This window comes from Pan troglodytes, chromosome 11 (genome assembly GCF_028858775.2).
Source record: "Pan troglodytes isolate AG18354 chromosome 11, NHGRI_mPanTro3-v2.0_pri, whole genome shotgun sequence".
In the NCBI taxonomy this organism is placed as follows: Eukaryota; Metazoa; Chordata; class Mammalia; order Primates; family Hominidae; genus Pan; species Pan troglodytes.
This window is the reverse complement of record NC_072409.2, coordinates 48,748,280-48,773,222: the sequence shown is the minus strand read 5'-3', so window position 1 is coordinate 48,773,222 and position 24,943 is coordinate 48,748,280. Positions and strand designations below refer to the sequence as shown.

The following is a 24,943-nucleotide window of genomic DNA, read 5'->3' as shown; positions in this document are numbered from 1 at the left end:
AGTTGCAGCTGAGGTGTCTTCACATTGCACTGTTTTCTCTAGTGTGTTTGTTCACGTGTCTTATTTTTGGCTTTCTTTATTAGCTGGAAGGGCCCTGGTGCTCCCACATCCCTCTCCAGAGAGTTCTATCTGGTGATTTGCACATGTGAGGCCAGGAGAATTGCCATGTAAGGTCTGAGTGTCCACCTCTAGCTCTTTCTTGTCTCTTAAAGAAACAAAATACAGGGGCCGGGCACAGTGGCTCATGCCTGTAATCCCAGCACTTTGGGAGGCCGAGGCAGGAGGATAGCTTGAGCTCAGGCATTCGAGACCAGCCTGGGCAACATGGTGAAACCTCATCTCTACTAAAAACACAAAAACTAACCAGGTGTGGTAGCACGTGCCTGTAATCCCAGCTACTTGGGAGGCTGGGACACGAGAATCACTTGCACCTGGGAGGCGGAGGTCGCAGTGAGCCGAGATCATAGCACTGCACTTAAGCCTGGGTGACAGAGCAAGACCCTGTCTCAAAAATATAAAATTAAATTTAAAAATAATAAAATAAAATAAAATAAACAAAATACAGGGATGGGGGTGTGTGTTGATCCATGTGGCACCTCTTCATTGACAGTGAGACTGCAACAATCCCTTGATCCAGAAATAATCCCTGCTTCTTGCCCCTACATCACAATTTACAATATGGCACAATTTTTCTGTAGCATTTGCATGTTAAATGGGCAAGAAAACTTAAAAAAGAATTCATTGAATGTCTCTGGTTAGAAAACAAAGACTCACCTCCTTTGTCAGAGAAGTGACCTTTAGAAACCAGGCTTGCAGATGATACAAGATAAACTAAGATAAACTTAACACCTGCCGTTTACACTGACATTCACATTTGCTAGCCTTAGGGACTCTCTCCAATGTTGTGAGGCTTTTCACATCACTTGAAAAGGAGCAAGAAAGACCTAGAATTCTTGAGTTTCATTAGGAACCTCCAGGGATGGAGGGGGCTGAGTATTTCTATCAGCCTGGTGGCTTGGAGCCCTGAGCTAGTGGCCCTCAAATATTTTAAGGTGGATTTGTGTCTGTCCTGAACCTCATTCACATGCAAATTCTTTTTAAATAGAAATTTGTAAATGGCGTGCACACCTCTAAGAGCGCTGCAGCTACTTGTCCAGTGTCTTGCCTTCTTTCTGAGTTACTGTTGGAGCCACGGCCAAAATTAGAGAGGCGTTTTCTGTAATGCTGAGAAAAGCAGGAAGCGGTGAGACGCTTGTAGCAGAACACGCAAAACTGTTTGGCGGTGGCCCCCCCTCCACCTCCCACCCACCGCTCTGTAATTTCCCCAGGCAAGGCTGAAGGAGCCTTTCTTGGAAAACCCCTGATAACGTTGCTACACAAAGGTTGGGAGAGTCCCTGACAGCCTGTGAGGGACCATGTGGGGCTGGGGGTGGATAGGGGAGCTTGACTCTGCAGTCCCCAGGGCAGTCTGAGTCCCCAGTGCCTGGCGTGGGTGAGCTCAGGGCTGCTCCATGTGGGGGCATCCAGGCCTGGCTGCTGATGCCCTGTGGCTGAGGACACCTCCATCTGCATGAGCCAGTTTGGAAGTCCAGCTTGCCCCCCAGGCAGTGGAGGCCAGTAAGGGCTTCTCCCCAGATTGACCACTCAGATCGAATTGATCCAGGTGTTGAGCCAGAATTGGCCCCATTTTCTGCTAATTTCCATTCCCTGATTGTGCTGCCTGCTACAGGAGTCATTTTGGATTTGGGCTGACCTGGTAGACTTCTGAAAGACAGTGCTCTGGGTTCAAGTTGTTCTCAGGTAAGTTATTACCTAATTGCCTCCAGCAGCATCCCGTTCCAAACCCTCACTCCCTCTTCTTCCTTTCCCACTCCAGCCTTATCTTCTCCACGGTCCCTCTGCAGGTTGCGTCCAGCAGCTGGACTCTTCTAAGAGTGTGGTATCAGTGCAAGATGCTATTTGGTGCTTCCTAGGTAGATACTGTAGTAAGTCCAGGTTTTATGGGCCTGATGCTGGGGTGCCTGCTATGAGAAAGAACACAGAATTACAACACAATTTACATTCCCCCCACCCCCACCTCTAGGAGGGGTTAGAATGTGAACTGCTGGCAGACTGAACCCACTGCAGTTCAAACCCCTTACTTTGTCAAATTTAAGAAAAGGTATAATAATGGTTATCTGTTGCTAAGGCACCTCTCAATACCATGAGTGGCCTGTGTAGGTGAAGGGTCTTTAGGCCTAGTCATCATCAAGGCATGGAGGGGTCCGTGTCATAGCTAGTAACATGGTTCTAGAGCATTTCAGAAGCACCAACACCATGCTTTGGCCATGGCATTTATTTTAAAATAGTATCCCCATATGTGATAGCAATACTAGAGGAAATACGTAACAGAAGGGATCTTCCCACATTCCATCATTCTGGCAAAACAGCTGCTCTCTTCTCAGTACGAATGCATGTTTTTAAACAGTTGTAATGACAACCTTGGAGTGAGGAAGGCCTTTCTAAGAAAGACACAAAAACCTGGAAAAGATTGACACACATAAAAATAAAATAATGTGGGCAACGCATTTCCAAGTCTAAAGACAAATGGAAATGTGGGAAAATATTTGCAACTCATATCGTAGACAAGGAGCTAATTTTCCTAATTTATGAAGAACTCCTATAAATCGATAACAAAAAGACCAATAGTTCAAAAGGATTAAAATATATTAATAAAAGTTTTCAGACAAGGGAATACAAACAGCTTTTAAGCACATGAAATATGTAAGAGCTATATTGAAATTTTTAAAGAGCAGGGTTTTTTAAAATTTTATTTTTATTTTTTGAGACAGAGTTTCATTCTATGGCCCAGGCTGGAGTACAGTGTCGCGATCTCTCAGCTCACTGCAACCTCCACCTCCCGGATTCAAGCAATTATCCTGCCTCAGCCTCCTGAATAGCTGGGATCACAGGCACCTGTCACCACTCCCAGCTAAGAGCAGGGTTTTTTGTTAACGTAGGAAGTCCGAAGGCCCAAATTCTTTGTGGAAGAAGAATAAAACTGGACTACTCACTCTGTCCGAAGGAAAGATCTGTTAGAAAGCTAGAGGAATTAAGACGGTGTGATGTTTGCACACGAATGGACAGATCAGTGTAAAAAAAGACATTGCTAACTTAAAAATCACACAATCTATAAGTTTGGAAAAGGAGACTTGATGGTTACAGCCATCAACGTGGCCATCCCTTAGGCCAGGAAGCTTGCCTTTGGCCAAAGCCAGAGACAGGCACTCTGAAGGAGAGATTAGGGCAGCAGCTTTGTGCTAAATGGGTTGGATAAACATGCATATTCAACAGGTTATAGGAGGAGCTAGGAGTATTCATGAGGTGGTCCTGATGCATGTGTGCTGAACCCACATGTATGTAACATACAACTTATGTCTACCTTGGGGTGGAGACTGAACATTTAAATGTATTACAGTCAGGCCCTATACGTCAAAAGGTATTTTCAGGACATGAAGGGATTCAAGTGCGCAGCCTCTGTAAACCAGCCAGAGCCATTGCTGTAGTTGTGGCTGGTGGAACAGGCGTTCAGTTACTCAGCCTCGGTGAGCTGGATGGGTTGTAATTGCTTTAATATTGCTTATCTCAAGGCTGGAGCTTGTTTAGCTGCTAGAGAAAGAGAAAAACCTTGTGGCAGTTACAACATAGTTCATTCTTTTTTCTTTCTTTCTTTTTTTTTTTTTTTTTTTGAGATGGAGTCTCGCTCTGTTGCCCAGGCTGGAGTGTGCAGTGGCGCATCTTGGCTCACTGCAACCTCCGCCTCCCCAGTTCAAGCAATTCTCCTGCCTCAGCCTCCCAAGTAGCTGGGACTACAGGCGCCCGGCCACCGTGCCTGCCTAATTATTTGTATTTTTAGTAGAGACAGGGTTTCACCGTGTTAGCCAGCATAGTATCAATCTGCTGACCTAGTGATCTGCCCGCCTTGGCCTCCCAAAGTGCTGGGATTACAGGCGTGAGCCACCGTGCCCGGCCAGTTCATTCTTTAAGTGGAGCGGGTATGTGACTTAACCCTCGTCTGGCACGGCCTTAGGTCCTGTTTATAATTTGGTATTTTATTGCCACAAACAGTCTATTCTGTGAGTCTTATGATCTCTATTTTAACATTAGTGCTGGTCAGTTTTTGTGTCTAAACCCCAAAAGGAAGAGAGTTTAATGAGGCGTGTCTGACCACCTGTCCCATCATGGAACTTAGTTTTTAAGGTGTTTCTGGGGTCTCCTTGGCCAAGAGGGGTTTGTTCAGTCATTAAGGGGTTTAGAATTTTATTTTTAGTTCCCAAAAATAGGGTCTAGGAACAGTTATGTATGGTTATTTGTATGGATACTTGATTTATGCAAAAAAGATACTATAGTACAGAGGGAACATTTTCTTCCCTCAATAAATGAGGAATAAATTTTCTATCCATATAGAAAATAGTTCATCTGACTCCCACCTCCTTTCAAACTCAGAATGAATTGCAGTTCTAAATGCAAAAGGCACAAACAACAAGACTTTGAAAAATAGAATATTTTTATGACCTTGGAGCAGGCAAACATTTCTTAGTCAGGACACAAAAGGTGCAAAAAGGGGAAATGTTGATAAGTAGGACTCTATTAAGATTGAGCATTTCTATTCCTCCGAGGATAACATTACGAGATTTAAAAGGTAACCTCAGAATGGAAGGAGATATTTGCAATACATAAATCTGACAAAGAACTCTTAATCAAAATATACAAAGAGCTCTTACAAATCAATAGGACAAGACAAAAAAAAAAAATCAATGTGAAACATTGGCACTGCCCAGAAAAGGAAATCCAAATGTCCATGAGCGAAAAGAGGTGTTCAGCTTCATTAGTCACCGGGGAAAACCACAAGGTGATATCCTCATGTACAGCCACAAAATTGGCCAAAGTGAAAAAAATCCCAAAACTGACAAGGGCCAGTGTTGGTGAGGGTGTGGAGCAGCCAACCTCCATCCACTGCTGGTGGAGGGTATGCACTGGTGCAGCCAACCTTGAGGCTGTTTGGCAGTTTCCACTAAAGCTGGGCACACACCTTCCCTGTGACTAGGAGAAACAGTGTCTGGAAGGAATCAAGAATGTTACGTGAATGGGTTCACTTTGTGCATGCCTCAGTATGTAGGATATACTTCAATAAAAAGTTTAAAAAAAAAAGACTAATGAAAAAAATCAAACTTTGCAGAAGTTTCAGAAATGTTTTAAAAATGTAGTAACACTTGTGTAGGGAAATAGGCATTCCCATATATTGCTTAGTATAAATAGTTTAAACAAAAACACTGGTCACTACCCACTAATATTTAAAATGGGAGTTTAAAATGATGCACCAACTGAGAAAGGTCATTTGGCATTCTCCATCAACGTAACAAATGCAGTTCGACCCCTAGTTACCTCTAGAGAGACTTGTGCAAAATGATGTTGAGGAAGAGTCCAACTCTGTAAAATATTTGAAGAGATTTATTCTGAGCCAAATATGAGTGACTGTGGCCTGTGACATGGCCCTCAGGAGATCCTGAGAACTTGTGCCCAAGGTAGTCGGGGCACAGCTTGGTTTTACTTTTTTTCTTTTTTTTTTTTTTGAAACTGAGCTTCGCTCTTATTGCCCAGGCTGGAGTGCAATGGCGCAATCTTGGCTCACTGCAACCTCCGCCTCCCAGGTTCAAGCGATTCTCCTGCCTCAGCCTCTGTAGTAGCTGGGATTACCGGCATGTGCTACCACACCTGGCTAATTTTGCATTTTTAGTAGAGACGGGATTTCTCCATGTTGGTCAGGCTGGTCTCCAACTCCCGACCTCAGGTGATCTGCCCACCTCAGCCTCCCAAAGTGCTGGGATGACAGGTGTGAGCCACTGCGCCGGCCGGTTTTACACATTTTTGAGAGATATGAGACATCAATCAAGTGCATTTGAGGTGTACGTTGGTTTGGTCTAGAAAGGCGAGACAACTTGAAGGGGTTGGGGGAAGTGGGGAGCCCTTCCAGTTACAGGTAGATTTAAAAGTTTTCTAATTATCAATTGGTTGAAAGAGTTTATCTAAAGACCTGGAATCAATAGAAAGCAATTGTCTGGGTTGAGATAAGGGATTGTGGAGACCAAGGTTCTTATTATGCAGATGAAACCTCCAGGGTAGGAGGCTTCAGAGAGAATAGATTGTGAATGTTTCTTATCAGACTTAAAAAGGTGCCAGACTCTTAGTTGACTCTCTCTTGGATCAGGGAAAAGGTCTGGAAAAGGGAAAGGGCATTCTTTATAGAATGTAGATTTTTCCCCACAAGAGATGACTTTGCAGGGCAATTTCAAGATATGGCAAGAAAATATATTTGGGGTTAAAATATTTTGGTTTCCTTCCTTGTTATGTGTTGTTATGCCAGAGTCAGGTTGCAAAGTAAGCCACCACGTTATATAGGGTTAAATAAAATCCCTCTGATGAGACTTTATGGTTTGTAGAGTGTGACTCTCCAGGCCCCTTGAGTAGGAATTTGGGCAAAAGAAGAAAAACAGTCAGCGTTTAGTCTTCAGTGATGTCACTTTGTGTGTAAAGCAAAACTTTGAAAACAACTTCAAATGTCTCCTGTTAACTTAGGAAGATTCATTGAATAGTTCTTCATTTTGCCCCTACATGGGAAGAGGAGCTGAGCTCAGTGTGTATAGTATGGTTTTTGGGATAGATTTCCTGTAATCATAAATGTCTTGATTCTCTGGGTTCTTTCCAGTCACTAAAGGCTATCGTGAGTGTTAATAATTTTGAAAATAGATTAGTTGTGTAAATGAAAATATGTAAGCCAAACAACTTGGAAAGGGGTGTTTGAAAAATTTAACATATATGCGTGTGTTATGTTGCTAAAAAGATTTTCCCTTCCTTGTAAAATGACATAGAATTTTCAGAGATATAAATTGATTATTTTTGAAATTAAAAAAATCATTCTTATATAAAGTTTGGTCACAAGAAATTGCATTGTTTTAAAATTTTTTAAAAAGTCATCTGAGGAGCAACAGAACATTACATCTTGCAGAAGATTTGAAAAGCATTTGGTGGACATGCATTTGCTGAATTGTCCCCAGGGAAGATCTTGGGGAAAGCACTGACTATAAATCTAGGCTGCAGTTAGTTTCTGTTGACAAATTTAGCCCTATTTGCTACATTGAAAATTTGTCTTCAGTGCCCCCTTGTATTTGCATCTGGATTGTGTGCGGTGAAATGCCCATTTTCATATGTTAAACTTCCCCAGGGAAGGGTTGAATCATGAAAGGCAGAGCTGGGAGGGGTGTAGATTGCTCTGGGGGTTCTACCTGGTGCCAGTTCTGTGACAGAGGGCTGGGAGCTGGGGCTGGTTTTGGGAAGTCCCACCCTCCTGCTTCTCCTCTTTGGGTTAGACGACACTAGCTTGATCACTGGAGGAAGAACATTTCCATCTCCTTATTCTTCCCGGGGCCCAAACCAGGGGGAGCTTATCTGGCCCAATGGTGAGGCACAAGCACAGAGGGAGGTGAGGGCTGGAGCGTGGGCCAGGTGCCTCCCTGAAGGCCAGGTCTTCCATCCTTCTCATCACTGTGGGCTTCAGGAACAGGGTTTTAAACTTTTGGTTCAGAGCCATTAGTGGGAAGTGACCAGTGTTTTTGTTTTTGTTTTTTTAATGTGTGGGAGAACAGAGCAGAGTAAACACCAGTGCATTCTGCCTGTGGGAAGTCCGTGTTTTGAGCCCTCTGTCCTTGGCGGACAGCCATGTCTGGAGGTGCCGGCTGACAGGCAACATGCATTTCTTTCTTTCTTTCTCTTTCTTTCTTCCTTTCTTTCTTTCTTTCTTTCTTTCTTTCTTTCTTTCTTTCTTTCTTTCTTTCTTTCTTCCTTCCTTCCTTCCTTCCTTCCTTCCTTCCTTCCTTCCTTCCTTCCTTTCCTTCCTTCCTTCCTTTTTTTTTTTTTTTTTGACAGAGTCAAACTTCAGACTCACCTGAGACTCACCCTCTGTCGCCAGGCTGGACTGCAGTGGCGCGATCTTGGCTCACTGCAACCTCTGCATCCCGGGTCCCGGTTCAAGCAATTCTCTCATCTCAGCCTCCCAAATAGCTGGGATTACAGACTTGCGCCACCATATCCAGCTAATTTTTGTATTTTTAGTAGAGACGGAGTTTCACCATGTTGGCCAGGCTGGTCTTGAACTCCTGACCTCGTGATCTGCCCACCTCGGCCTCTCGAAGTAAGATGCAATTCTTTATGGGGCCAGAGAGAAGTTCAAAAGCCACTGTTCTAGAAAGAGTTCTCCCTGGCATTTTATTGAAGCAATTGCAAGTTTGAAGTCAGTGCTAGCAGTGTTTGGTAGTCAGGCCACCAGTGAGAACTCAGCTTCATCATTCCGGAAGCCTCTGTGCTTTGCTCCCCTCCATGGAAGAGCCTCACCAGTGAGCCATTTGGGTTCTCTTAAAATGAGACAGAACGTCATTGCTTGGTGTTGATCAAGGAACACAACTCTGTCCTTCCTCCCAGGGAAGCAGTCGCCATAGGCTGGCACAGACTGGTGGGGTCAGCCCTGCATGGTGAACAGTATGGGTACCCACCCAGTGCCCCCGCCCAGAGGCCTGTCATCAAGAGAGATCAGCCTCTGAGCAGCCAGTTCAGGGGACATTGGTCATTGAGGAGATGAGGTGCCACTGCCACTTCCCCACTCTGCACCTGGGTGGCCTCCCAGCTCCCACCTCCTTCTTTACCCTCCAGACCTAATCCATTCCCCACTGGGTGTGTCCATTCCCCACAAAGCCTCCTGCTTAAAGCCTTTCGCAGGCTCGCCACTGCTCCTAATGCCTCCCGGTGAACTCCTTGCTGCTGTCCACATGGCCAGCTCCCCTGGCCCCTTCTGACCTGCTCACTGTCTCCCCAGCTGCCCACCCGACCCCAGGCCAGCTCATGCCGCCTGAGCAGCTCTGCCACACTGCTTCTGCACGCTTCTCCTCGCCTTTGCATGCCCGGCTCCTGGTCACCTGCATTTCAGCTACACAGTGCCTCTTTAGAGAGCTTCCCTCCTCCCATCACTCCTGAAGTCCTGTCCTCTCACTGACTTGTTGTCCTGTTGACGCCCTCTTCACTGTTCTGGCTGACTATGGCTGCATTTAAAAGCACCTCAAAGCTCAGTGGCTTAGAACAACAATTTGTTATTCACTCCCATGGTGCTGTGGGTAGATTGGGCTTGGCCACACCATCCTCACAATGGTGAGGCTTCGGATCCAATCAGACAGTGCCCAGACCTGGAGTCTCTGAAGCCTCTGCTGAGCGGATGTCCAAGATGGTGCCTTCATCTATGTGCCTGGCCAAAGATGTTGGCTTTCAGCTGTCCTCTCGGCCTGGCATCTCAGGAGTGCCCATATGAGACCTCTCCACTCAGCCTCTCCTAGCATGGTGGCCGGGTCCCAAGAGGGAGCATCCCAAGGGCCAGGTCCCAAGAGTTGACAAGGAGCTGCAAGGCCTCTGGATAGTCTGGGCTTGGAAGAATCAGAACTTGTATTGGTTGACAAAGTCACAGAGGTTGGCCCAGAGTCAAGTGGGAGAGATGAGGCCCTTGAAAGGGACTGGCAAGGCCACACCGCGGAAGAGACAGTGGGATGCTAGATGTTGTTCAGCCGTCTTCGGAAAATGCAACCTGCCGCTTCGGACTCACCTGAGGTCATTGCTTACACTTCTTCCACTTCTTTTTCTTTCTTTCCTTCTTTCTCTTTTCTTTCTTTCTTTCTTTCTTTCTTTCTTTCTTTCTTTCTTTCTTTCTTTCTTTCTTTTCTTTTCTTTTCTTTCTCTCTTTCTTTCTTTCGCCCACTCCAGTGGATTGGAAGCAAGAGCCTTGTCTAAATAACCCACAGTTGGGTTCCATCACCTGGAACATCCATGCTAAAGTGGAAAAAAAAAACCATGAAACTTTCCTGTTGAGTTTGACAGGGATATAAACTCTATCTGATTAATATCAAAGCAATACGTCTCTCGGCCTTAGTGCCATCTTCTTGGAAACCTCTGCACCGCAAGAGCCAAGTGGAGAAAGAAGCAAAAGCGCAGACTGAAGCTCAAAGGAAGAAAGATGAGGCAGAGGTCCAAGTAAACCGCTAGGTTTTTGCACCCATGGAGGTGCCAGGAGCAGAAACATGAATGCCAGAGGCTGGGGATGCTGGTACAAGTTGTTGGACTGCATGCTGCTGTCTAGAGCTTGTTTCAATGCATCTAGAACTTCATTGCCATCTGATCACCAAGACCACCTCTGAGACCCACCTTGCTCATGTCCATAACTGTCCATGTTAGTCCTTTGCCCTGGACCTGTGACACTCTGGACTATTTCTGTGTTCACTTGTGGCCGAGTGTAACAACCATAGACTAAATCACCTCTTCTGCTGTCTTAGCTGAAGAAGCAATACGTTTGGAAGGAGAAGCCTAAGTAGCCGGGATTGCTGTTAAATATTTAGGAGCAGATTGCGTCTGTATCCTCATTCATTCTTTTCACTCAATGCATAGTAAATGACATTCCTACCACATGCCAGTAACAGCACTGGGTTCTAGGGATTAAAACAAATGTGAAAGAGCCCCTTTCCCACCCCTGTTCTCTCTGTTGGTGAATCTCATGTGACCTCCATTAGTGACATTACTTACCCTTTATCAAGCATGTGCTCCATGCCAGGCATTGCACTGAGATGGGCATGCACATTGACACTGGTTTTTTGAATTCTGACAACGAGCTTGTCAGTTGGTTGTCAACATTTCTTTATAGACATGGATCGTGGCCTTTAGAGAGGTTGAGTGATGAGCTCAGAAATCTACAGCTCATTTTCTTTACGTTACAGCATGCTGCCACCAAGTACTGGTACCCCCGTCAATGGTAGCTGTTAGTGTTATCGGGCCTGCTGAAGTCACGTGGCCTCTGCTGCTACCCTGGGCCATGCACGCCATGTTCGCATGGTGGCTTGGTGGGGGTCCCGTGGGCAGTAGGTCCAGTGCAAACTCATCTTATTTCAACAGTCAAGAGTCAAAAGAAAAGAGTCCGAAAAGGAAATCCAACCTATGACTAAGAAGTCCACAAAGTCCGTCAGGGGCTTTGTGTGAAAAACTAACCTGCTTAGTGTCAAGCTTGTTTATTCTTGGCTAAAAATGACTTCCTGTTTCTAAGAAAAGAGGCCTCTGGTGGATAGAAAACATTTCTTACAAAACAACTTTTGCTGAGCTCAGGCCCAGTGACTCAATGCCATGTGGATTATATTTCCTATAAAATGCTCTGGGCTGAAAAATCAAGGGTAAAAGTATTGGACAGGGGCTTCTGGAAGTGGGTTGTCCCCAGTGTAGACGGGGCTGTTTCCCCACACTCCTTCCTGGGGAGATGGAGTGCCCGGTCAGGGGAGTCCAGGCAGCGAGGATGAGAGGCCTTGCTTTCCCTTTGCTCTGGGGGCCTGGGGTTGTCTTCATCTGCTAGGGTCTCTGCAACGAGCACCACGGACCATTCAAGGCAGCTTAAACAACCACGTCACAGCTTAAACATTCATTGTCGATCGATGCTGCAGGTGAGATCAGGTAGGGGCTGGGGCTCTTACTGAACTTGTACCCTGGCCTCTTCCCCTTCCCTGCCCCGCACCTCTCCCTCCATTTGTGCTATCCAGGAGCAAACCCTTTAGAAATCACATGAATCCATGCTTGAGCTCTGCTTCCAGGAGCTGGATTTATGGCACCAGCGTGATGCCGGGCACAGAGTAGGTGTGCAGGAAGTTCCTGTGAGTGAACGAGGAGGGGCACTTGCTCTCTCAGACACCAGGCAAGCTTCTCCCCACATGAGAGCTCTCGGATTCCCCACAGGTCCTGCAGGTGAGCAGTTTGTCCTCACATTACCAAGGAGGGGTAAAGGAAAGGCGAGCCATTTGGCCAGGCTGTGGCAGGCCAGGGATCTCAACACAGGTCTGTGTCACCACACCAGCTGTATAGCTGTCCCCATGGCCTAGGTGAGGGACTTCACCTCCTTGTGCCTTGGATTTCTCATCTGTAAATTGGGAGCATTGTTTGTTTGTGACGATTTAGTGCAGAACACATAGCCCAGCAGTGACTGCTAGCCCTGAGCGATGGCTCAGCACGCTGGGGAGGACTAGACCAATACCTCTGTACACACGCACACATATGCGCACACACGCCACTCACTACACACCCATGTACATACCCCCCATGCACACATGCATACACACACACAGGTACATCCACAATACACCCACATATGCATATATATGCACATCCACACACACTACACACCCACACACATGCCCAACCCCCATGTACATGCATGCACCTACACACCCATTCACACACCGTCATACATACACACATTCAGCCACATCCACACATACCTATGTACATACCCACATATATACATGCATGCACATACACTACACATACACACACACATACATGCACACAATGCATATACACTCACACACATATGCACATACAAGCACACCACAGAATGCACATGTACACATGATATGCAAGTACACAGTACACATATATATGCACACACATGGACACCTACATATCTCTATACACACATACACATAGAGGCAGCCACTCAGAACACTGGCATGTGGGTTCAATTAATTCTGGCTCGTGGCAATATTGTTTGTTTAAGGAAGCTTACGGTGAAAAACAGTGTCACAAAGTCCCTGGGCTCCCTCCTCCCTCCGCGGCCAGAGCTACTGTTGGAGCACACATGGGGCAGAAGCACAGCTCCATGCCCATGCCTAACAGAAGGTGAGCAGGCAGCTCTTTGGAGAACTTGAGGGTTCCCTGGGTGGCCCTGGGCATTAGGTCCCCTCTGTCAGTCCTTGCCACATGGCCATCCCCTCTTTGCTGGTTGCTGGGGACTCACATTGAGCACTGAGAAAAGCCCCTTTGCTCCAACCCTGTCTAGGGAATGCAGGGACTTTACTCCTGCTGGGGCATTTCAGGAGCCTCATTCAGGGGGAGAAACTCTGGTGGCTGCTCCCACTGCCGGATCACAGTTGGTGCTATAGTCCTCCAACCTGGCCTGGTCTAGAGCCTCATCTGGCTTTTTTGAAGTGCCATCTTCAGCTTGAAAACAGAGCCTGAGGCAAAGGCTCCTGTGATGACTGCAGGGAGTGGAAGCCCAGGAAAGCAGGGTGAGGGGCAGGGGCAGGGTGGGGTGTCCTAGGAGGACAAGCAGCCACATGGCCACAGGCACCTGTGCCTCTTGTGGGGCATTTCAGATAGGCCGAGAGAACAACTGGGCTTCAGAACAGCCCAGCAGTGGGGCAGGGGAGGGAGGGAATTCCCTACCAGGCATCTCTCACCTCATCAAGACCCCCATAGCATTAATTCTCCTACACTCACCCTGGGGAAGCCAGAGCCTGCTGGGTTCAATCTGGCTGAGGGGTCAGTGTGCAGGTGCGGTGGCCCCTCTCTGCTAGTGGACACATGAATGGGCTCTGAGATCCCTAGTGACAGTGACATTGCTCTCAGGGACCAGGGAGGCATGGCATAGGTATAGATCCAAGGTGTCATGGTAACAGAAGCCCTCACGGGAGCTATGGGGAGCTATGGGGAATCAGAAGCCATTGCCCTCACCTCCATTCACAAGCAGCAGTGTCCATAAGAACCATCTTGGTCCTAGTCTGGGAAGGTCAGGACCACCCCTTGAACCTCATTTCAAATAAGCATTTCCAGTGATGTGGATTCCTGGGGGTCACAGGTGAGACTGGTCCAAGGTCATTACTTGTACCCAGGTAATCCCCTATTCCCCTGGAAAGTGGGATGTTTTAGTCATCTATTTCTGCTTAACTAATTATACCCCAAAACACAATGGTTTGAAACAGTAGCACTTATTACCACCCAGTTTCTGCAAGTCAGGGATCTGGGCATATACAATGGTGCACAGGCTTACCTGGGTCCCCTGCTTCAGGGTCCCTTGTGGTGTTGACTGGGACTGTTGTAGTCTTTTTCTTTTTTTGAGATGGAGTTTTGCTCTTGTTGCCCAGGCTGGAGTGCAATGGCGCGATCTCGGCTCATTGCAACCTCTGCCTCCTGGGTTCAGGCGATTATCCTGCCTCAGCCTACTGAGTAGCTGGGATTACAGGCATGTGCCACCATGCCCGGTTAATTTTGCATTTTCAGTAGAGATGGGGTTTCTCCATGTTGGTCAGGCTGGTCTCGAACTCCCGACCTCAGGTGATCCGCTCGCCTTGGCCTCCCAAAGTGCTGGGATTACAGGTGTGAGCCACCGTGCCTGGCCTGTTGTAGTCATTTTAAAGCTTGAATGGAGGAAGCTCTGTATCTCCGTCAGTTCAGGCTGCCATAACAAAACATAGCACAGACTTGGTGGCTTAAAAAATAGACATTTATTTCTTACAGTTGTGGAGGCTGGAAGTCTAAGATCATGGTGCTGGCAGATTCAGTGCATGTTGAGGCCCCGCTTCCTGGTTCATAGATGGCCATGTTGTCTCTGTGTCCTCTCATGACAGAAGAAATGAGAAAGCTTTCTGAGGCCTCTTTCATAAAGACACTTAATCCCATTCATAAAGACTCCCCCCTTATGATCTAATCACTTCCCAAAGGCTCTACCTCCTAAAACGATCACGTTGGCATTAAGATTTCAGTGTGTGAATTTTGGGGAATGCAAAGATTCAGTCCATTGCATACTGCATCCTTACAAGCAGGTTCAATTCCTCCCAGCCTGTTGGACCGAGGGCCTTGGCTCCTCATTGGCTGTTGGTTGGAGGCTGTCCTTGGCTTCTTGCCCTTTGGATTTCTTCAGCATGACAGTTTGCTTCAACAAAGTGAGCATGTGAAGGAGAGCAAGCTCAAGCATGAGGAAAGTCACAGTGTTTCATAGCGCTGTCTTGAAAGTGGCCTCCCATCACCTTTGCTGTGTTTTGTTCATTAGAAGCTACCCACCAGGTTCAGCTTCCTACCTCCGCAAAGAGAAAGGGTCATTAGAGTGTAAACTCTAAGAGGTGGAGACCCCTTGGAACCATTTCGGGAGCTGCCTAACTTAGGCTGTTCCTGGCTCTTAATAATTTATGTCCTACAACGTCCCCCCAAATCTCATTACATTACAGCACCAGCTCAAAGTCAAAAATCTCATCATTTAAATCAAGTCCAGGGGATGAGTGAGGCTCCTTAGATGAGGTTGCCTAAGTACAGATCCTCAAGTACAGCACTTTTCAGTCTTATACTCATGAACTCAAGACAAAAGTTATCTTCCCCTCACTCACTCTACATGCAATGGAGGGACAGGCATGGGATAAACAGTATAATCTTTTCTGTTCATAAAAGGGGAAATGGGAGGCACACAGTAGGCACTGATCCATAGCAATTCTGAAGTACAGCTGGGCAAACATTGGAATTTTTTTGGTTAGGTCTCAAGGCCTGGGAATCATTCTCTGTGGCTCTTGGCTCTACCCTCTGGGCTCCTACTTTTGTCCTTTTAGTATACTTACTTTTTTATGAAAGACAAAATGTGTTTGCCTCTGAGCAGTTCTCTCAGCCTCCTTCCTGCCAGTCAAACGTTGAGGTCCAATTGCCTCTTTTCATTTTGCCCTGGCTCTGTCCCTTTTAGTTCAAGCTGGAAGTGCTTTTGCTGATGTAGTTTTTTTCAGACAATTTGTGGGTTTTCTATGAATCTCACTGGAACCCACTTCATTAGATAAGTTAAACTGTGGCTTCAAAGCCACAGTTACCTATCTCTTTGAGATGTGTTCCTCTCTAATTTGGACTTCCACTGAGAAAGGTTAGGGACAACACCCTTATGCTTTTTACAGACTCCATGACTCAATAGAGAGGAATTGTGGGTACACAATTTTTTAAAAGGGCCCTTCAGGTGTCTCAACTGTGCTCTGATATTATGACTGTTCTGAGATTTTAACAAAAGATTGCACAATCACCTATTGCCTTTATTTCTAGACAATTTTGAATGTTGCTTAGATATTCTTAATTTTAGCATCTTTTGCTATTTGCAAAGGATGAGAATTTTCTGTGTCATCAAGTCTTTCTAACAGTTCTTTCTTCAATTTCACTTTCCCCTCTCACATTTTATTATAAGCAGCAAGAAGAACCAGGTAATGCCTTCAACATTTTCCTTGAAGTTCTTATCTAGACTACACAGTTTGCTAGGTCCAAGTTCTGCACTCCACATAACTGCAAGCAGCAGTGTAGCTAAACCTTTTGCCACTATGTGATGAGAATCCCCTTCCTCTAATTTTCTATAACATGTCCCTCACTTCCTCTTGAACCTTCACTGGCAGTGTTCCCAAAGCTGAGATTTCTGCTAACAATATGTCCAAAGCAGTTTAGGCTTTCTGTATCACACACCTGAAAATCCATTCACTTTCATCCACTGTCCAGTTTTGCAGCCACTTCTGCATTTTCAGGCCTTTTTTTTTTTTTTTTTTGAGACAGAGTCTCTCTCTGTTTCCTAGGCTGGAGTGCAATGGCACAAACTTGGCTCACTGCAACCTCCGCCTCCCCAGTTCAAGCGATTTTCCTGTCTCAGCCTCCTGAGTAGCTGGGATTACTGGCATGCATCACCACACCCAGCTAATTTTTGTATTTTTAGTAGGGATTGGGTTTCACCATGTTGGTCATGCTGGTCTCGAACTCCTGACCTTGTGATCTGCACGACTTGGCCTCCCGAAGTGCTGGGATTAAAGGTGTGAGCCACCGTGCCCGGCCTCAGGCATTTTTTACCACAACATTACATTGATACTAAAATCTGTCTTTATTATCTATTGCTATATGATGTATTAACCCAAAACACTGTATCTTAAAACAATCATATCTATTATCTCAATGTCTGTAGCTCAGGAATCTGAGCAAAACTTAACTGGATCCTCTGCTTCAGGGTCTGGAACAGGCTACAGCCAAGGTGTCAGTCACAGCTCTGTCATCTCAAGGCTCGACTGGGGAGGGATCTACTTCCAAACTCATGTGGCTTCTCGCTCATAGGCTGTTGAACAGAGGGTTTCAGTTCCTTGCCACATGGGACCCTCCAGCATGACAGCTTGCTTCATCAAAATGAGCAAGCTGAGAAGGCAAAAGACAGTGAAAGCAAGATTAAACTCAGTCTTTTACAAGGTGACCTTGGAGATGACATCCTGCCAGCTTCGTCATGTTTTATTAATGTTTATTCATTTCATTTATTTGTCATTCACTAGGTCCAGCTTATGTGCACACACATACATGCCCACACACAAACACACATACATACACTCATACACTCACACATACACACATATACATACCTGCACACACATACACTCATATGCATTCATACACACACTCTCACGAACACATACACTCATACACCCATACACATATTTGCATACACACTCATTCATATACACACATATAATCATCTACACACATACATGCACATATACCCACATACATATACTCACACACACAGAAATATAGTCTCACACATACACTCATACACATACATATATGCACATTCCCATGTACATCCATACACATTTACACACACCACACACATTCATACACACATAGACACCCACACACCCACACATGCATAATTATACACTTACATACCTAGTCACATACACATAGACACACACACACATAGACACACACACATATTATATATATACACACACACTCACATACATACACACATATATACCTCCCCCACACACGTGGTCACACAAAATATGCCTAGATGTATGCATATATGGGGAAGGTATGAATTTTTGGAGCTAAGAATCATTGTGAGTCATTTCAGAAACTGCCACAGGGCCTAAGACATAAGAGGTCCCCATGGAGATGCCTCCTCTGCAGTTTTTGGGGCAGGAAGCGTATACTACTTTGTTTCATTTCTTTGGGGGAATGGAGCCTTCCCCATACCTGTGGCAGTAGCTGTGGAGGCTTCACAAGGCTTCATGTCCAAGAGGGCACCCTCTCCTGGCTGTAAGTTGGTGCTGGCCGTGGCTGGGAGCTCAGCCAGGGTTGTGCCACAGAAAGCCCCTCCTTGTGCCTCTGTGAGCCCTGGGCTTCCTCACAACATGGCAGCTGTTCTCTCAGAGCAAGCGTTTTGAGGGAGTGAGCCAGGCTAATGCCTTGGCAGGCATGGCAGGCCATGTCTGCTGAACCCTGTTGAGGGAGGCAGGCACAGAGGTTCCCTCAGGTTGGCAGCAGGACCTGGGTTCTTCCTCTTGAAGGGTGAGTGGCAAGTTCACAGTCAGAAGAACATCTGAGGTAGGGTAGGCTGCCAAGATCCGGTGGGGAATACACTGTTTCCTACTAGCTAATGGAATGATGTAATCCCCCCAAAAGAGTGAGCCGGTAACTCATTACTTTCGCTCCCAAAGAGCACATGTACAACCTACTAGGTGGGTTGGGGACTTGGACTCAGGAAGGCCTCTAAGGGCAGGGGTCTGGCCCCAGGGAAGTGTTGTGGGCAATTCTTTTAGGGACACAGAAAAATCAGAAAGAGTTTGGTCAGCACATGACCACACTCACCCCACTTCAGTGAAGGTAACTGACTCACCTCTGAGACTTGCCTTCAGCCAGGGTGTTCAGGGCAGTGATTGACAAGTGGAGAGGTATCCTCAGGGGACACCAGGACATTGGGGTGGGTTACTGGGCAGAGCCATCAGAGTGATCCTGGTCTCCTCCACTCCCAGAGGTGCCAAGGTTGCACCCTCGCTGAAGACAAGGCCCTGGGGCACTTGGCTGAGGCCACTGTACTGGGTTTTGTGGACATTCCATTACATAGAGGGAAGAGAGTCCTGTCTCTAGGTTGTTTCTGAGCATGACAGGGGCCACGTTCCTTGAAGGTTGTTTGCAGATTCTAGCAGGGAGAAAGCTGTGCTGGGTGGTCCCTGAAGGCCTGGGAGGCAACGGTGGACATCGTGAGAGCAGCTTGAGCTGGGGTGTGGGGCCTGAGTTGAGAGCAGCAGAAGGGCTGCTTTCCTCCCACATTCCAAGTCTGCAACTTCAGGGCTGGCTATCACTATCTGGCCCTCTCCAAATCCTCAGGGGCATTAGGGTCATTGCCTGGTGTGTAAACCATTAACAAAATGTAATAGGTTGCAAAAAATGGCCTCCTCAGCATTTCATATTGGCTCCTTCATATTTCATGTTTCCCAATATCTCCCAGCTGACTGCCCTGCCCACTGGCTTCCTGGCTCTCAGACCCTCTGCTCCAGCACAGGCCTCTTGCTGTGACTCTTCTCCGGTACCGTCTTAGCAATGGTTTTCTCCACAAACTGAGCAAAAGCCTTTATCTGCTTTCAGGAACTTTGGGAAACTCCTTCAACTGGCTGGGGAGAATATTTTCTGGTTTTGATCTTTTCCCTAGCAAGCTTGGTGTGTTCAAACAACTCTCAACATCTCACTGTGCTCTATCTTCCTCTTTTATAAAATGACAATCATGCTAACCAGCCTCTCTATCTGCAGGGCTGGATGATCCATAGCAAATATCCCCTGATGGATAAGCATTGTGCTGAGAGACTTGCCTCCATCAGCTGTGTAAACCTCAGGATGACCTGCACACAGGTATACTAACGCACACAGAGACCAGCTCGTAGTCAGTGACAAGTAACTTGCCAAGAGCGGTGGTTTAAAAGCATGTCTGCAAATTCTTGGACACTCTTGTCGTCCAGAAATAGAGTCTAACCCTCCTCCCTTGAATACGGGCTGGCTTCAGTGGTGGAAATGACAATGTGTGAGTTTGAGGTTTGATTAGAAAAGATGACACAGCCTCTGCCTGCCTCTCAAGGCCCTTGTTCTTGGACCTTAGCTGCCATGCTGGGAGGAAGCCCAGCAGCCACACAGAGAGGCCACGACAGCCGAGGTCCCAGCCAAGCCAGCATCAACTGCCCAACACGTCAATGAGTGATCCTGCAGAGCCTCCCATCTCCTAGCCACCGCAGCTGATGCTCTGAGAGCGGAGGCAAGCTGTCCTTGCTGGGCGCTGCTTAAACTGCAGATGTATGAACAAAATAAAAATGGTGGTTATTTTAAGACACTACATTTTGGGTCTCTAGGTGTTTGGGGGTGGTTTTTCTCTAGCAATAGGTCCCCAGTCTTGTGCTTTTAGGGTCCTTGTCAAGAAGAAAAGTACAATGAGGAGGCGAGCCATGTGCCCCTTACTCTATCCAGGTCTGCTGCCTAATGTTCATCCCACCCACCCTCATAAAGCTGGAGCCTGAAGCAGGCTCTGAGGGCTGCCTGGTGCTAAGTGCTGGTATTTCTGGTGCTTGGTTCACTGCTGCTCCCTGGCAGTCACTGGAACTGCTTAGCTCAGTGCACTGAACCCACATCATTAGAGGAAAGGAGGTGGCTAAGGGCATCTCACCACACCACGGGGCCACTAAAGCCAATGCCTGGGCTTGGAAGGCAGTATTATCTTCCTGCCCTGACCCCCAGCATCTTACAAGTATTTTCATCTTCACAAGGGAGCAGGAGGAAAGCAGGGACGGGGCTCAGTTGTCGCGTGGGGATTCATTGTTGCAGCTCTTCCCTTCCTGGCTATGGGGCTTTGGGCTGAAGCATCTCAGCCCCCTGTGGGAGACAGATCTCAGGTCTTTAATCACTGTCACCTGAAAATTCAGGGACAGACACCTGCAAATATTAGCTGAAAGGCTTTCTGTGTTGCTGAATTCCACACCAGCAGTACCCGGACTTATCAAGGTGGGATTGTTGGTGTGTGCAGTCCAAGAGCTGAAGGACTTCAAGCACTGTTGATGGCAAGTATACGACGGATCATATCATACATTTGCAATGTATTTTTTCTTTTTTAAATTGTAGTGAAAAGCACACAACATAAAATTTACTATCGTAACCATTTTTAAGTGTACAGTTCAGTACTGTGAAGGACATTCACATTGTTATGAGGCCGATCTCCAGAACTTTTTTGTCTTACGAATCTGAAACTCTATACCCACTAAACAGCTACCCCCTGTTCCATTTTTGGAAACCACCATTCCACTTTCCATTTCCCATCTCTGTGAATCTGACTCCCCTAGGTGCCTCCAGTAAGTGGAGTCATAGAGTATTTGACTTTTTGTGATCTGCTTGTTTCACTGAGCATCATGTCGTCATGGTTCATCCCTGTGGTAGCATGTGTCAGAATTTCTTTCCTTTTGGGATGGAGTAATACTCCATGGTGTGGCTAGACCACATTTTTTTCATCCATTCATCAGCTGATGGACACTTGTATTGCTTCCACCTGTCATCCACTGTGAGTTACACTGCTGTGAGCATGGGTGCACACATGCAATGCATTTTTTGTGGTCTGTAGGTCTCTGGGGATGGCCCCTTCCCCCTGGGCAGACTAAGGGCACTGTGGGCCCCTAGCCCTCGGCCCTCCTCGGGAGTTTCCTGGCAGGACAGACGTGCACGAGGCCTCTGGCCTCCCTGGTAGGGCATGCTGGAGCAACCTGGGCAGACGATGGCTCCAGCAGCTATCAGATTTCCTCACATTTAGAGGCCCAAGGGCCACTAGATACAGTCCATGAATTACTCCTAACGAGTTTCCTGACAGCCATGGTTGTGGTCCCACCTGTTGCGAAAAGGGAGTTTTGGGATTCCCTGGCCAGGTGGAGTCTGAGGGTGTCCAGGGCCAGTGTGTGTAAGGGCAATACAGGGCTCACTGCTCTGGCCTCCCCTTGGACGTCTACTAAATCTGCAGTGTCAGACCCAGCTGATTTAAGAAATCCTAAATGGAGCAATCCAAGAAACCACTTCATCAAGCCAACTTTACTGCAGACAGATATGAAACTGCCGACTTCTGGTCTGGCTGCACAGCTGTGTAAAATTGTTTAGCAACCTGGGTCAACAGATACTAAGCAGAGTGAAGAACGGGTCGTAAAATTTGATAGGCTGGTGGGGCTTGCAAGACAGATGGGGTGAGGTGGGGTGGGCTGGGGAAGGTGGTGGAACAGGGCCCAAAGGTTATGATCTGGGTGACTTTCAGACCTGCAGAGCTGTCTGGGCATTAAACGCATGATAGCCCCCAGGAGTTCCTTCCAGAGGAGAAATAAAGAAAGGCCTGATTGCAGAATGACTGTCATGATAAGCCAGTGAGATGATGGGGCGGGGTCATAAATTTGGGGATTTGGGTGTTAGGATGCAAAGACCAGTGGGGAAAGGAGAAGAGTGTGATTGCATTTTCCATACCATATTTTTTAGCTCCTAAATCAATCTCAAATTATGTGTTTCGAAGTGCCCTGGAAACCATTTGTAGCCCCAAAACAACATTAAACAATTCAGAGATGTTGTCAGAGTTATCTGGACTAGAGGGCCTCTCATGAGGTCAAGGAAGATGGTTGTGGTTCTCAGTCAGTCCACTCCAGGGGCCCTTGTGCTGCAGGGCCCTGCAAGCAGTGGGCAGCTGCCCTGGCTGCCGGCTCCCACTACTTCCCTGCTCCGCCGGGTGGCCCTCACTCCACTTTCACTCAGCGTGCTCTGCCCCCAGCCTGCCAGAAAGGTGCTGATTCTGCTGCCCAGGGAGGGCTTTTCCCTACTGAGTGGCCAAGAGCCGCTGTCAAGGGCTGTCCGGCTTTGCCTTGATTTGGCCTGGTTTGGTCCTCTGCCTGGTGCCTTTGAGTTAAGCACCCTAAACCAGGCACAGGCACCAGGGCCACCTGAGGCTGTCTTTGTGTTCCTGACATCCTCTTCTATGAGTATTGCTCTGGATTTAAACTGGTTTAAGCAAGAGAAGACAGCCCAGAGGCGCCGCAATCCTGGCTTAGTTTTCCTCTAGTTGGATTTGCACAAGATTCGAGGTTACTTTTGTATAGGAGAGGAAATCAAAGCTAAAGGCATGGTGTTTTGATGTGAACAGGAAGGGCAGAACAATCAGAGCTGATTGTATACAGCCAGGTGACTCTGGGAGAAAATATATAACCTAAAATCATTTCATAGAAAACATATATGATTCAAAAGATTTGAACGAAGTACTTAACCCATGAAGCTAGATAAAAAGCAAAGTAAGCCTAAAGAAAAGGAAAGAAGCAAGAAAAACAAATGCAGTAGTATTTGAAATGTCATGTTAAGTGTAAAAGAAATGCAGTAGATAAGGTCCATGAATCCTCAGTCTGGTAACCCCTCCCTCCCCCAGTAATCACACAAGCACACACAACCTGTCTCATAAGCCCGATCAAGTAGGATAAGGGAGAATACAGCCTTGGAGGTGGAAAGAGTCCAATTATAGGCCAGGTGCGGTGGCTCACGCCTGTAATCCCAGCACTTTGGGAGGCCGAGGCTAGCGGATCACCTGAGGTCAGGAGTTCAAGACCAGCCTGGCCAACATGGCGAAATCCTGTCTCTATTGAAAGTACAAAAATTAGCCGGGTGTGGTGGTGGGTGCCTGTAAGCTCAGCTACTCAGGAGGCTGAGGCAGAAAAATTGCTTGAACCCGGGAGGCGGAGGTTGCAGTGAGCTGAGACAGCACCACTGCACTCCAGCCTAGGTGACAAGAGCCAGACTCTGTCTCAAAAAAAAAAAAAAAAAGAGTCCAATTCTAAGAGGTTAAGATGTCCTTTTTAAATCAATAAATTTGGAGATCCACATAGAATTGATGATTTTCTCAGAAAACACAATCACACTGCCTCAAGAATGAGAAGAGTTCTGAGTGTACCAAACATTACAGAAGAAATAAAAATGTCAAAGTTCTACTTCCATAAAAGGCATCACACACAGTTTTATAGACTAATGAAGTGGTGGCCAATTCCCACAATATTTAAAATATTTTTCAGGGGATTAAAAGGAAAAAACAAACCAAAACCCCAAAAACCTTTGCATGTAATTCCACAAAGGGAGAAACACATTTAAGAGTAAGATTGAATAGAACAAAAAAGAAAAGTATTTCCTAATCTTACTCATGAATATGGCCATGCAACCATCCCAGCCACACCAGCAGGAGTCGGAGATGTATTCTCAGCAGAAATGGAATGACAAGACTCTGCACTAGGAAACCCCAGACCCAGCTGGGGAAAGTGAGAGGAGAGTCTGCCCAGTACAGGGAGAGATGTTCTCCATTCTGCTTGGCTCCCATACACGGGGCTAGGCATGTACTTGCCCCCTTGAAAGAGACTGGAGAATTCTTATCTGAAGAATCTCATCCAAGAGGAAGCACACCCCAGAGACTCTGACATGGCAGGCTTCCAATGGAATGGCCAGGTCCTTGATAGATTACTTAGAATTCCATCTGTTTGGAAGCTAAACACCACATACACACACACACACACACAGAGTTTCTAATCCCTATGTGTATAAACTTTGAAATGTAAATATTTTAAAAAGTGCATAAAATAGACATACAGTAAGTATCATATTTAATAATGACATTTTGGAAGCATTTCTCTTATTGTCAGAAAAAATACTGATACTGACAACGAATTTAGACGTTTTACATTGTCTTAAGATCACTGCAAGAACAGGGAAAAGGACATAAATATTTAAAAGTAAGAGACACAATTTTAATTATTTATTTGCATGTAAAAAAATACAAGATAATCAAATTTATTTGGATTAATATGACATAATTTGGTAGTCAGATCCAAAGTAAATTTACAAAATGTAAGCATTTTTCTAAATGCCAGCAACAGGAAGATGTAATTTTAAGAACAATCCAATTCATACTATTATTGAAAACTCACAATATTTTGTAATACACATAAAAAGACACGTGAGGTGGGCATGGTAGCTCATGCCTGTAATCCCAGCACTTTGGGAGGACGAGGCGTGCAGATCACGAGGTCAGGAGTTCGAGACCAGCCTGACTAACATGGTGAAACCTCGTCTCTACTAAAAATACAAAAATTAGCCAGGCGTGGTGGCAGGTGCCTGTAATCCCAGCCATTCTGGAGGCTGAGGCAGGAGAATCACTTGAACCCGGGAGGCAGAGGTTGCAGTGAGCTGAGATTGCGCCACTGCA

General features: G+C 46.4%; 1 long non-coding RNA gene across 1 annotated transcript; it reads left to right on the top strand.

The window, feature by feature from the left end:
- The first annotated feature begins 1,660 nt into the window (after positions 1–1,660).
- LOC104007923 (uncharacterized) lies at positions 1,661–20,029 on the top strand. Its single transcript, XR_682298.4, has 3 exons — positions 1,661–1,800; positions 19,459–19,557; positions 19,802–20,029. It is a non-coding gene; the product is annotated as an uncharacterized LOC104007923 (long non-coding RNA).
- The last annotated feature ends 4,914 nt before the right edge of the window (positions 20,030–24,943 follow it).